This window comes from Scomber scombrus, chromosome 24, assembly GCF_963691925.1.
Source record: "Scomber scombrus chromosome 24, fScoSco1.1, whole genome shotgun sequence".
NCBI classification, from domain to species: domain Eukaryota; kingdom Metazoa; phylum Chordata; class Actinopteri; order Scombriformes; family Scombridae; genus Scomber; species Scomber scombrus.
Genome location: NC_084993.1, coordinates 12,595,814 through 12,608,328, shown reverse-complemented (window position 1 = coordinate 12,608,328; position 12,515 = coordinate 12,595,814). Strand labels below are relative to the sequence as shown.

General features: G+C 40.1%; 1 protein-coding gene across 1 annotated transcript in view; it reads left to right on the top strand.

The window, feature by feature from the left end:
- LOC133976534 (NALCN channel auxiliary factor 1-like) overlaps window positions 1-12,515 on the top strand; it is a 30,497-nt gene that overhangs the window by 14,503 nt on the left and 3,479 nt on the right. The window lies entirely within an intron of this gene.

Genomic DNA, 12,515 nt, shown 5'->3' with positions numbered 1-12,515 from the left:
GTGTCACAATGCTAATAAGAAGCAATAAGTAGAGAATGTAGTTTCAGGGATAATTAGAATAGATAATAAATAAGAATGATAAGTATAATAAGGATGATAAAGATGTCATTTGTCCAATAAAGCTAACAGAAGAGTCAGGGAATCAATCTGTGATGTCTTATTAAGGTCAATCAGCAGTGTCACACTTTGATCGACGTTCGATGTCGCATGTATAATTTCCTGCTAGTATAATACAATTAAAAATGTAGATTTAATGCACACTAAAACAGCCATACTACATAGATTAGTGCGTACTGTTTTCAGTCAGTCAGTATGTGGTATGGAATTGTCTCACACAGATTTGCTTAATATGGTCACGCCTCAGCATGAGCACAAAAGAGAGCTTAAAATCTGTCAGCGCCTGTTCAGGTAACAGCAGCCCGGGTGGCATGCAGTTAAGCACATCTACTCAAGCACTGTACTTATGCACTTACAAATTTGAGGCACTTGTCCTTTACTTGACACTCAACTTTCTACTTGAACTCCGCCACAATTAAGAGGCAAATATTAAACTCCACTGTGTTTATTTGACAGTTTTACAGATTAAGATTTTACCAATATGACAAGCTTTTACAATGCGATGCACTGTTATGACTACAAACAGTCATCTACCGCATATAAAATAGTTAAATATCTCCGACTTGACCGGCTAGAGCAGTAAAAAGCTGCTTGCAAATGAATGCATCCATAATGATAATAACAGTATACTCACAGGAGCCACTTTTCTGTATTATGAGGACTATTTCTTTAAGTGCATTTTTCTATAACGCTTACCTCTACTCAACCCAAGTAACATTTTCATGCTATTTCTTGTAATACAGAGTGTTTTTTTTATTGCCATATTAGCACCTGGTGACAAGGATCTGAGATCAACACCTGCTATGGAGCAGCCACATGTGTAATGTCATTAACAAACATGTTGCTAGATGTCAGACGTGTGTTTTTTCATATTTCATAGTTGTATTTGTGTTGGCCTGATCAGCTCACTAAATATCTACCCATGAAGGTTGCTGGTGAAACATGATTGAATGCAGGTCTACTACGTGCACTGATTCCTATCTGTGGCTATAGGTAGAGGCTAAGTAACCCTGATTAGAGGAGGGTAAACATCTACCTACATATATGGCGCCACTATACCTAAGGGCTGCTTTGATTCAGGTTGTAAAGGTTTACGTCAGTGTAAACATGCTAAACAAGCTTACAGTCAAGCCCTTAAGAAGCAGTGTTGAGTTGAGGATGAATGGGTGCTGATAGCTATTGCCCAGTCGAGCCATCCATCTGAGCTCAGTCCAGTTTGGTTCCCGTGTGTCAAAACCTCCACTCAGCATTTATCTGCCTGTGTTTACTGTGGAGTGACAAGGACGAAGGTGGAGGGGGTGGGTGGGGATCAGTCAATATGTCCCAGGCTTAGATCGAGCCTCCCACAGTCAGCAGGCTCTGCGTCGATAGAGAAAAGAAGAGCCACACTGACCTATTCAGCTGTCTCCCAGAGGTCTGATCCAGCTGAAAAAATGAATTCTTTAAACCTTTGGAGAAGAGAGCTGCAGAGCTGGAGCTGAGCCAAATGGGATCTTTGCAACCAGAGCGAGTCTTAATCTACTCAGTGTGAGAGCAAACCTGGGAAAGGACTTTAGTATCTACTGGGTGCTGGCCTGGGTTTGTTTCCCACGCCGGACAGTGTATTTTTTACAGCCACAGCGGCGACAGTGGAAAGCAGATTCTTCAATTGACCTGCTTTGTAAATCAAACAGCTTCATCGCCGGGCTGCTGCGCCTGCGTGCTGAACCAGGCTGAAAACAAATCCTGCCATACACATTCATGACCATGTTTTCTCAGAACTGATCTACAAAACATGGTTCAGGGAAACGGATGCAATCTCCGTGCTCACGTCCAACATGGACATGAAGGCTTTGGAGCCACTTTTCAGGAGCTAACGCGGTAGACCAGGGTCATAAAATCTCTTAGATCATGTCAATCTGATCTCTCATACATCCCATAATGCCGTGCGCTCTATATGGCAGTTCCAGTTAGCAGGTGCAGGGTTTCTAGAAGCCTCCGTAAACCCGTCAATAAGATTGATGGATCTCTAATTGTGGCCCGTGTGTACAGTTTTCACCTTTTAAACATGGTTCTTTCAGACGTGTTTACTACTGAGACATTGACATGCCCGATAGCAGTTTTTCTGGTTCTCTCTGCACCGAGATCATTATGAGCGTCTGTTTGTAACACTTTGCACAAATATAGAAATTGGGAACTGTATTCGTAACCTGCAGTTTGAGACAATATGTTGACTAACTGGGACAAACAGTGTGGGGTTGCACAGATACTGGGCTACAGTAATCTGGATCCAGGGGTGCATGTGTTTCATAATCGCTGCCAACAAAACAAAAGATGAGTGATTTCAGAGCTTGTGAAAGGTACATATTTTCTATTTAATGAGAATTACACAATTTTAGTGTTAATTTTCATGTATGGAAAATATATAGAATTCTTGGTACCACTTTATAATAAGTCTACCCTAATAAGCTGTTATCACTCATTGGCAAAAAAGGGTAACAGTGATGAGTTGCTTGCCAAATAGTGATCACTGTTGCTAAATCTCAGATTGGATTCATCAGGCAGCATCGTTGGTTTCCATTGTTTCCATGTTTTTTTTGTAGCATCCAATTTGAGCATTGATTTATGAGTTACAAACAATATCAACACTAAAAGGGAGCCTTGTTGTAAAGTGTGTTAAAGACATCACCATTTACTAATGAATTATTAACATATGTTTTATGGCAAGAAACATCAAGATAGATGGGGGAAGAATCTGCTGACTGACAAAGCAGATAGCAATATCAGATTTAACCCAGATGGATAAAAATGCAGTACCTACCTACCTTCATCTTGCCAAATAGTGACCCTGCATTAATGTATGGGTAATTAGGGTTATAACTCATTTACAACTGTAAATGAATTGTTTATGAAGTGTTTACAATCTAATGAATAACTCATTTACGACCATTTATAAATCCTTTTTAAGGGTAGTCTTATTGTAGAGTGGTCCCAAATTGGTATATATATTTAATGCTGCTTGTTAGTGAGAACAATTTTGGTTGTGGGGCAAAGAACTACTTATTGTTTTTTTGTACATATCCAGGAGTCTAATAATTTTTCAACATAGGTTTTTTTTTTTTGCATTTTTGACATATTTTCCAGTCGGGTAGTATTAGATTGAGAATAGTAGAAAGCATGTGTAGCACCATCATTTACATGTCTTTAAATCCTGTTTTTATTTGTGGATGATGAAACACACATTTCTTACTATTATTTGCTCTTCATACAGATTGAATATTTTCTATTGATTCTGAGCATCGTGTAACCTTTGCAGAGGCTTTTTTAGTTAAACCTGTATTACACTAACATGCTCGTTTGCATAGCTTAAGCAAGTCAAATCAGCTTTTTATTATATACAGAAGACTAATTTCACAATTTTGTCTCTGAGGGCGTTAGAATCTGGAAAAATTGCCCCTCTGTGTTGATGCTCTCCTGACTCTTTGTGTGACTGCATCTCTCTCAAATGCCACCTGATCTATGTGGCTGTTTGTGAGGCTCTGATCCTTTTTTTTCACTGTGTGGACTCTCAGCCGGCCTGCCTGTGTCAAAGGCATCATTCATCTTAGCGAGAGCTTGGACTGAGTTTCTCTCCCAGTTTCAAACCCTCAGGTCTTTATTCAAGAGCATATTATTCAGAAACGAAATGTACAGAACCAAAAAGTTTGCTTTTGATTTGGTTAAACGATGAGTTGAACCGACTTTTCTTACACTTTTTAAGCTCAGATTTTGTACTGTACTCCTCCACCACGTTCCTTTTTTGACCCTGTTTTATTGAGGGATCTCTCGTCGGTAGAAGATGGCACGGCAAACCTACAAACACGAGGAAATTGGAAACCATCTAAGATGATGAGGACGCTCTGCTTCAGAGTGTCATTTTCCAGAAGTACACAGCACCTGGATACGTTACATCACCGGGGAATAGGATGTAATAAGTAAGGAAATCAATGCAGGAGGACGAACCTTCTATGCATCCCTGTCCTTGCTGTATTATCCAAGGATTGCGTCAGTGATGCAAGGCGGACACTGAGATTTGATGACTGTCAACAGCATTTTATCTGATCTCTTTTATGTGTGTGTAGTATATAGAAACGCAGTCTTTCCGTGAAACAAACCACGTGATTTTATTTTGATTTCTGACTCTTAAGATGTCCCAATTTGAGTGTCTCTCCTATCAAGAATCTGGGTGTAACATTTTGCACAGTCAGTACATTACAGTGTCAAAAAATCTCTCCTCAAACAAAGAAACGCGTCTGAAAATAGCCGAGGTAGTGTGAGAGCCGCTTCCTGTTCTGCGGCAACCGTGATCTGTTCGAGTGGTAATGATCTGTGTCATTCAAATTCTAACTGAGATCTCACTCTGCAGCTGACTCATATGCTTTTTATAGCCGTCACTGTCATTCCACTTTATAGCTACCGTTGCCACCGCGCGTGTGAAAGTGTGTGTGTGTGTGTGTGTGTGTGTGCGTGAAAACGCCGTCATGCTGGGGAGAAAAGAGGGAGTTGATACTTCTCAGAGTTAAAGTTTCAACATACCCGGGAGCTTAGAACAACATGAGTACAGTTCACTCGCAGCTTGATTTATGAAGTCAGGGAGCAATTTCACAGTTTCACGACTTCTGCTTACATCGCTATACACACAACATAATTATAAATGTTTCCTAAAGCAGCAAGGCAGTGTAGTTTCTAGCAAACGTTACTCAAACAGGAACAACAGTGCATTTTGTGGGGACTATTTACATGTGTGGATTAATACACATTTTGTATGTTTTTAAGTATTTCTAAGAGCAGGACCGAGACTAAATAAACTACAGTGTGTGCATTTGAACATGTCACCCAGTGCAACAGTGAGGCACAGAATAATAAGATTAATTTATTAACAATACTTGTTGGTTTTGGTATTATATATGTTTTAAAGGTGCAGTGCGTAAGATTTTATGCCCTCTAGTGGTCAAGTTGCAGGTTTTAACCCACAGAAAACCCCCTCACCTTCCTCTTCCAATCATGTAGGAAAACCTATGGTAGCCTCTCTATTATAAACTCAAAAAATGTGAAAGTCCCTCTCTAGAGCCACTGCTTGGTTTGTTTGTTCTGAGCTACTGTAAAAACTTGGTGGAACAACATGGTGGGCTTCATAGAAGAGAGCCTGCTCACTCTGTGGATATAAGGGCTCATTCTAAGGCAACAAACACACAACAATTCTTATTTTCATGCAATTATACATTAATTTAAACATACCTTTCTATTACTGTCATGTCTGGGGCGGCTGTGGCTCAGGAGGTAGAGCGGACGTTCGATTCCCGGCTCCTCCAGTCCATATGTTGTTGTTTCCTTGGGCAAGACACTTAACCCCAAATTGCTCCCGTTGCTGTGCCGACGGTGTATGAATGTGTATGAATGGCTAGTTTCCCTTTGATGAGCAGGTTGGCACCCTGCGTGGTAGCCCCTGTCATCAGTGTATGAATGTGTGTGAATGGGTGAATGAGATGTAATGTAAAAGTGCTTTGAGTGGTCATAATGACTAGAAAAGTATATATAAGTACAGTCCTTTTACCATTCAGTCCATGTCCGTCCCGCTAGATACCACCAAATTCTACACACTGCACCTTTAAAAAGAAAACAATACAGGATAAAGAGCATAGAATACGACCAGAATTATCCTGTAAGGCTGCTACCAGTTTTTCATATTTAAGTTATAGCCAGTATTTAATCGTGGAATATACACATTCATGTCAAACAATGAAGATACATTTTTTTTTCTATGGCATTTTATTCCTGTCACAATGGAAAATTCTGAAATCAACCATTAAAGGTGCAGTGTGTAGAATTTAGTGGCATCTGACTGGGCAGACCTGGCAGAAATGGAATATAATATCCATAAGTATGTTTTAATCATGAATGAGCCCTTTACATAGGGAGTGGGTCCTTTTCCGCTAAGGCTGCCATGTTTCTACAGTAGCCCGGAACAGACAAACCAAACACTGGCTGAGGTCCTTTCATGTTCTGCTGTATGCTTGGAAGGGGCAGGTTGAGGGTTTTTAATTCATTATTTAGTTGCAATCTGCGACCTCACCACTAGATGCCACTAAGTTCTACAAACTGGTCCTTTAAAAGAAAGAGAAACTTATTTAAAGTAGTACATAAATGCACCTGTGGTCAGAGTACATCTATTTTAAATTACAGCAGATAACTGTAGGAGATAATGTCCAATGAGCTGATACCAATTAATAGAAATTCAGTGATGACCTTTGGAAAGTTCTGCTTGTTACTGAATGTTTTTGTCAGTGATTTTATGTTGCAGTGCTGCTTAGAATTAATTCTAGTTTTGCTTTCTAATCTTGCTCCGCATCCACTTCCACCTGTGCATCAAGGTCCAGGTTCTTTTACACCATCAATGTCAACAACAGCCAGAATTCTTAACAATGTTTAACACATTTACTCGAGGAAACATTTGGCTAAACCGTGCTGTTACTTGACATCTGACTTTTCCTCATAGTGGTGTTTTTCTTTTTTCTTTTTTCTCTCGCGCTGCCGCTACTGAATGAATATTGAGCGTGAGTGTTTATATTTCTCCGCAGCTCAGTGATTCCTCTTCGTCTTCAGGCAATCTCTCCCACAGCCCCTCTCTTCCGTCCGCTGACAGGCATGTGAATGGGGAGCGGCGAGGGGGAAGCCCTGCGCCGGGGCCAAGCCGAATGGAGGAAGAGCCGCTTTTTGCATGTCAGATTTACAGGAGCTGTCAGCCTCAGATCGTCGCTTTCTGTGAACTGCTGGACGCTCGTCGAATGACCAAATCTGACCCGGTTTTTACAATACTAAAAAAATCACAGGAGTGTGTGTGTGTGTGTAATCCATCTGAGCCGAGCCGTGGATCCCCCCTGAAGCCAAGCACAGAGAAAGTCTTTGTAGTATTAAACGAGGGGTCATCTCATTACATCATAATATATGTCATATTCCTCTCTACGGTTGCTAGTTTATATTATATCTAGCACCATAATCGCTCTTTTAACATGCTGGGTGCAACATCAGACAATATGACATAGCGCAACCACTTTACTCCACACACACATACACACACACACACACACGCTCTACTATTTGATTTGTGAATGTTTTTCGCTCTGGGATTGATTGATGCTACATGACAGCACGCAGGCAGAAAACCCCCCCTGAAGGCATCAGATGCACATTTTCCAACCTGCCAATTATTTCCCGCGCCGAGCAGAAAACACAAACCAAGAGCATTAAAGCCGAACCGAAATTAAAATGAATGCTTGGTAAGAAAATCAGCACGCGTTTCCTCGTTGTTTGTTTTGACTCGTGTGTGTGTGTGTGTGTGTGTTTCGAAAAAAGTAATTATCAAAAAGAAGAGTTTTATTCATTTTTGTGCAGTGACAGAACCTCTTGAGACTGTCAGTAGTGTGATTTTATTGGTGCAGTGTCTGAATGGGCTGACACTAATGTTGTCAGCCACTGTGATTTGAGCACGCAGTAAGTTACTCTGTGACTCTGTGTGTTACTTTTTTGTCATGATACGAATCCCATGTGATTTGAGGAGTGTTTTTCTACCACTACATCTTGACCTATGAAAAAAGACAGTATGTGGGCTTATTGTGGGGGGAAAAAAACAGTCTTATATCAGCGTTCACAGGCTGTACAAAGCTGTGCTGCACTCCATACAGTAGTGCACCACAGTAACTGCCTCCCCACCCAGAGGCTCCTTTAAATTAATTAACTATTTTCCAAAAAGCTGCTGCAGTATCGTCATTGTTTTGTTTTGTTTTTGAGCAGAATTCAAATATCACCTTAATGCATCTGCTGCGGATCAGACTGGAGTGAAGGGGTTTGGAGTGGGAGGGGTTTCTGGATCTGCTTCTGTGCAAAAAGCTCTGCCTGATTTGAAGTTACTTAACAGAATATGGAAAGAGAAGTACAAAAAAATAAGAGTGCACGATAAGTCCTTTATCTATTTAACTAAAGTTCTGCACAGTGTGTTCTTGCTGGTGTAGCAGTTGGCCCCAGAAGAAGTACGAGGACTGCGTTCAACAGAGAATAAGACGCAGTCCACGACTTGTTCTACAGTCTGCCTCTTATGTAATAGTAATCACTGTGGTGAAATTCAGATGCCAGTGCTGCTGACACTTATCTGCCAGAGCGTCAGTGTTTGAATCTTAATTTTTGTTATTTTTAGGCTTCAAACGATTTGCATATAAGCAGCGGGAGAGATATTGGCGTATTTTGCATCTCTGTGTTGTGCTCATGCGAATGTCCGAAACATCAGGACCAGCATTTCCTTGAATTGAAGATTTTAATCATTGACCGATGTAACACCTAAAGGGGTTTAGTAGGGAGGGAGGGAGGGTGAAGGGAGGAGTGTGTGCAAATAATCAGGCTGGGGTTGGAATCAGCTGCGTGCATGAAAGTCCTCGTGAAAACAGTTGCCAGTTTGGTATCTTTCCTGGTTGCATCTCTGGGCTTCGGTATATTGTTTGAAGCAGACTAAGCTGCATGGTGACAGAGGCTTTTTGAGTGCCAGGTTCCCATTCACACTGATCACACATTAGACTGATCAAATCAGACTCCAGGCCTGCTTCCTGACTAACTCAATTTGCACTCATACGCTTCCCTTTTCACGCTGAGCACACGGACACACACACACACAGAACAGGATGCACGCTTAAACATGTACACACACACACACACACAATGAGAGAACCAACAGAGAGTGGGGCAGTACCCATTGAGCTGTAATGAAAAGCAGAAAAAGCCGTTACCTTGGCAACTGCCAGCATACATCTTCAGGAGGACCCAGATTTCCTGTCTGACTGTGATCGTATTGTTTTGGTTCTCTTTTGATAGCCGCGGCATCCCTAGACGGATTATCTCACCGCTGGCAAGAATTTATGCTAAATCATCGCGAATGAAACAAACAGCCATTTGTACTGACAGGAAGCCGCCACGCTGAAAATCCTCAGTCACGGATTTAACACCTCCGACTCCGACAGAATACCCCCAAATTCTTAAAACACAAATGTAATCAATGATCTGTGTGATTTAAAAAAAAAAAATCTCAGCCTCGAGCCAGTTTCTCCTCTTTTACACATTCAGCCCCTCGGTCTTCCTCCATGGCGAGGACTCTGCTGTGTGTCTGCTTGATTTATCCAAATTACCCTGCAACATACAAAGAGGTGTAGTCACCACGGTTTGAACGAACATGTTTATTATGACAGAATATCAGAATCTATCTAGTCACTTTTTGAGGGATGTGTGTATTTCCTGGAAAGCAGGTGGGAGGATTTAACCCCTACAGTGCAGTCTATTCCAGAAAGTATCAACATGAAGTCATACGTGTCTTGAATATATTTGATTTTAGAGAGCATGCAGGTCCACACTGTTCTCATCATTATCACCCTCATCAACCAGCACCATAATCAGATTATTATAATTGCCTTTGCAGTGTTTGTTATCTTTGGATGTCAATCTAAGCAGGAAACACATCAGGCCCCTGTGTGGTTTCCCAGTATTTGAAAATGTATGGGAGATTTACCTTTTTAGAAATCCCAAGTGTGAATTAACCAAACAGAATGTCTCCTATTATCACGTTTATGACCCTAAGAATCTATTTTCTCTAACATCTTCTGACTATGAGTAACACGGTCGTACGTAACCATAAAATGATCATTGAAGTGGGTGGGATTCAGATGGAAAACGGTGATGTCATGCGCTTCGGTGCATCAATCAGAGGTTTGAATCACAACATGATGACAGTTAATGGGTTGTTTGGTCATACTAATCTGATCAAATGACATCCACACAGACAGAACAGGCAGATTAACTGCATTTCTGACTGTTATGAATTATTACTATTATTATACTTTTAATTGATGCAATACCTGGAATATATGGTCATGTTTATTGTAAAATACTACCTTTCAATGTGTTAATGCTTAACCTTTTATTATTCACCCTCTTGCTAATAAGGTGATTGTCGCTAATGGTTTGTTTTGTCTGTGATTCATGACTTGGAAAAGGCTGTTGTACCTCTATTGCATGAATGTGTCAGGTAGTCAAATGACTCTCCTAACACCTTTCATCGCTTAATAGCGGCACATTTCTTCCACGGTTTAATGGGCAGACCTTTCCCTTGCGCTCATTGACTGGCTTCTACAAGACAATAGGTGACATACTATATTGCCATCCGGTCACAGGAAACACAGTGGACTGATGGGAGCTGCTATGACGTAAGCAGTCCATGTTGAAGATGGTGACAATGGAAGAGTAACCTTGTGTGGGCTGCACATGATGATGCACTGTGCACATGCATTGACCTGCCATTGTTTGAGCACACAGTGTGACACGTGTTCACTCGTGGGTGAAAACTCTGGAAAGTCTTTTGCCTTGATGAAACAGAAGCTGTGATATCTAGCAGGTTATGGTATTTTTAAGTGTGATTGATAGGCGTGCTGAGCCGATATCAGCCAGATTCAGTTTATCACACATATGTTGGGATTGGCACGTATACATACATGTACTGTATGTTGGCCAATAGGTAAAAAGAAAGTGTGATACAGAAATGTCAAGTATATTTTTTGAGTTCAATCTGTTGAAATAATGGCTGGGAAATGCTTTCCTGTTGCTAACAGGCTTTTTAGCCATGCTAGCAGCAGCTCTATGTATTATCTCTCAGTCTAACCCTTCTCAACTGTACTTTGTGTTTAGTGCTAATTAGCAAATATTAGCATGCTAACATGCTAAATGGATATTGCAGCTAGCCACTAGCATTGCTAAAATGCATGTTCACTATTACTGTGCAAGCGACATAAAAGCGTTTGTCCAAAAAGTTGATTTATGACAAAATATGTTCAAAACTATTCCCATCAGCCTCAAATATACTTTGTGTTTAGTGCTAATTTGCAAATGTTAGCATGCTAACGTGCTAAATGGGTATGGCATACATTACAGTAGAACTGCTAAAGAGCTTGTTAGCCTTATTTATGTATCTATTTATTTTGTTTTTCCCTTTTGCTTGTCAGTAGTTCTGGTGGAGATAAGGACAAGGCACGGGGACATAAAATTGTTTGCTTTATTTGTACATGTGTGTTTGAGTTCGGTGACCAAAATAAACTAAATTAAATTAAATTACAATGTCATTGTGAGCATGTTAGCATGCTGACGTTAAGATTTAGCCAATTTAGCAGTGATGTATCTAATGCCCACCATACAAAGACTTTTAAAAAACTAAAGTCTGACTCACTTCTAAACACAATGTGTCATAACAAAGTCATTGAGTTTTTGGTCACAGACACAAAGACTGGGGATCTTCTGATGGAAATTTAAAAGAAGAAAAACTGCTGAAAAATGGAGCAGAAACAAAAGCAGCTTTTGGCCACAGCTGCCCTTGTATGTGCAATGATTTGTTCTGAAAAACCATAGACTGTATATATATAAAAAAAACCAGGGCTGCTGCAATTTCTGTTCACTTTTTTGCCTTTTGCACTCTATTGTGTTTTTTAAAAAAGTTGCTTGGTGTAAATACTGGCATAAGTACAGCCTCAAGGAGCCATTAGCATGACTCATTTAACTATTAAAAATCTAAGTACTATTCATAATGTTTGGTTGGTTCTACAATATATGCTGCATTTGATACAGTTGGGTCTATTTTTTCCTATCTTAACTTTATATTATTGTGTTTTTTTTAATAGTTGTCAAACATACACTCATTTCTAGTGCAGTTTACCCATTAAAAATGTATGAAGATAAACTTCAACATTAAATTATTCCTCCTATTCATATCTTTATCAATTGTTTAATAGCCAAATTGATGGGATCCTTATTAAAATTGTTGATGCTTATGATGAAAAACACATTTTTAAACTTTCAAATATCAATATCAGTATTGTACCCAATAAACTAAAAGGGGTCATGTATTCTTCTGTAGTTGCTCATAACTTTATTTTCTTGACTCAGTTGTTTTCATTTTTATTCACTTGTTCCCTCTTTTATTCAGTTTATTTAGAGACACAGTGCCAAGTGCATAGTCACATCAATTCACATGTTGTTTTTTGTTATTCAGAGTTCTAATGATCCTTCAGCCCGCCAGGTTGGAGATTTTGGGTGCAGAGGGGTGTCTAAACAAATTTGATTACAGTCTCTGTATGATGGATTGCCTCTGCGCTTTTGTTCTTTGTTGTAATTTCCCTTCTTCTGTGTTATACCCAGTAAAAAGCACATGAAGAAATAGCAGAAATGAGAGTGAATCCAGTCTGTGGTTTGCCCTTGGTTCATTTTGTTTTGCTAAGCTCTCCAAGCCGGAGGCTTCAGCTATTAGAAATCACCATCTGTCTCCTTATGCACATAAGTCTGTGCATTTTATTTGACAT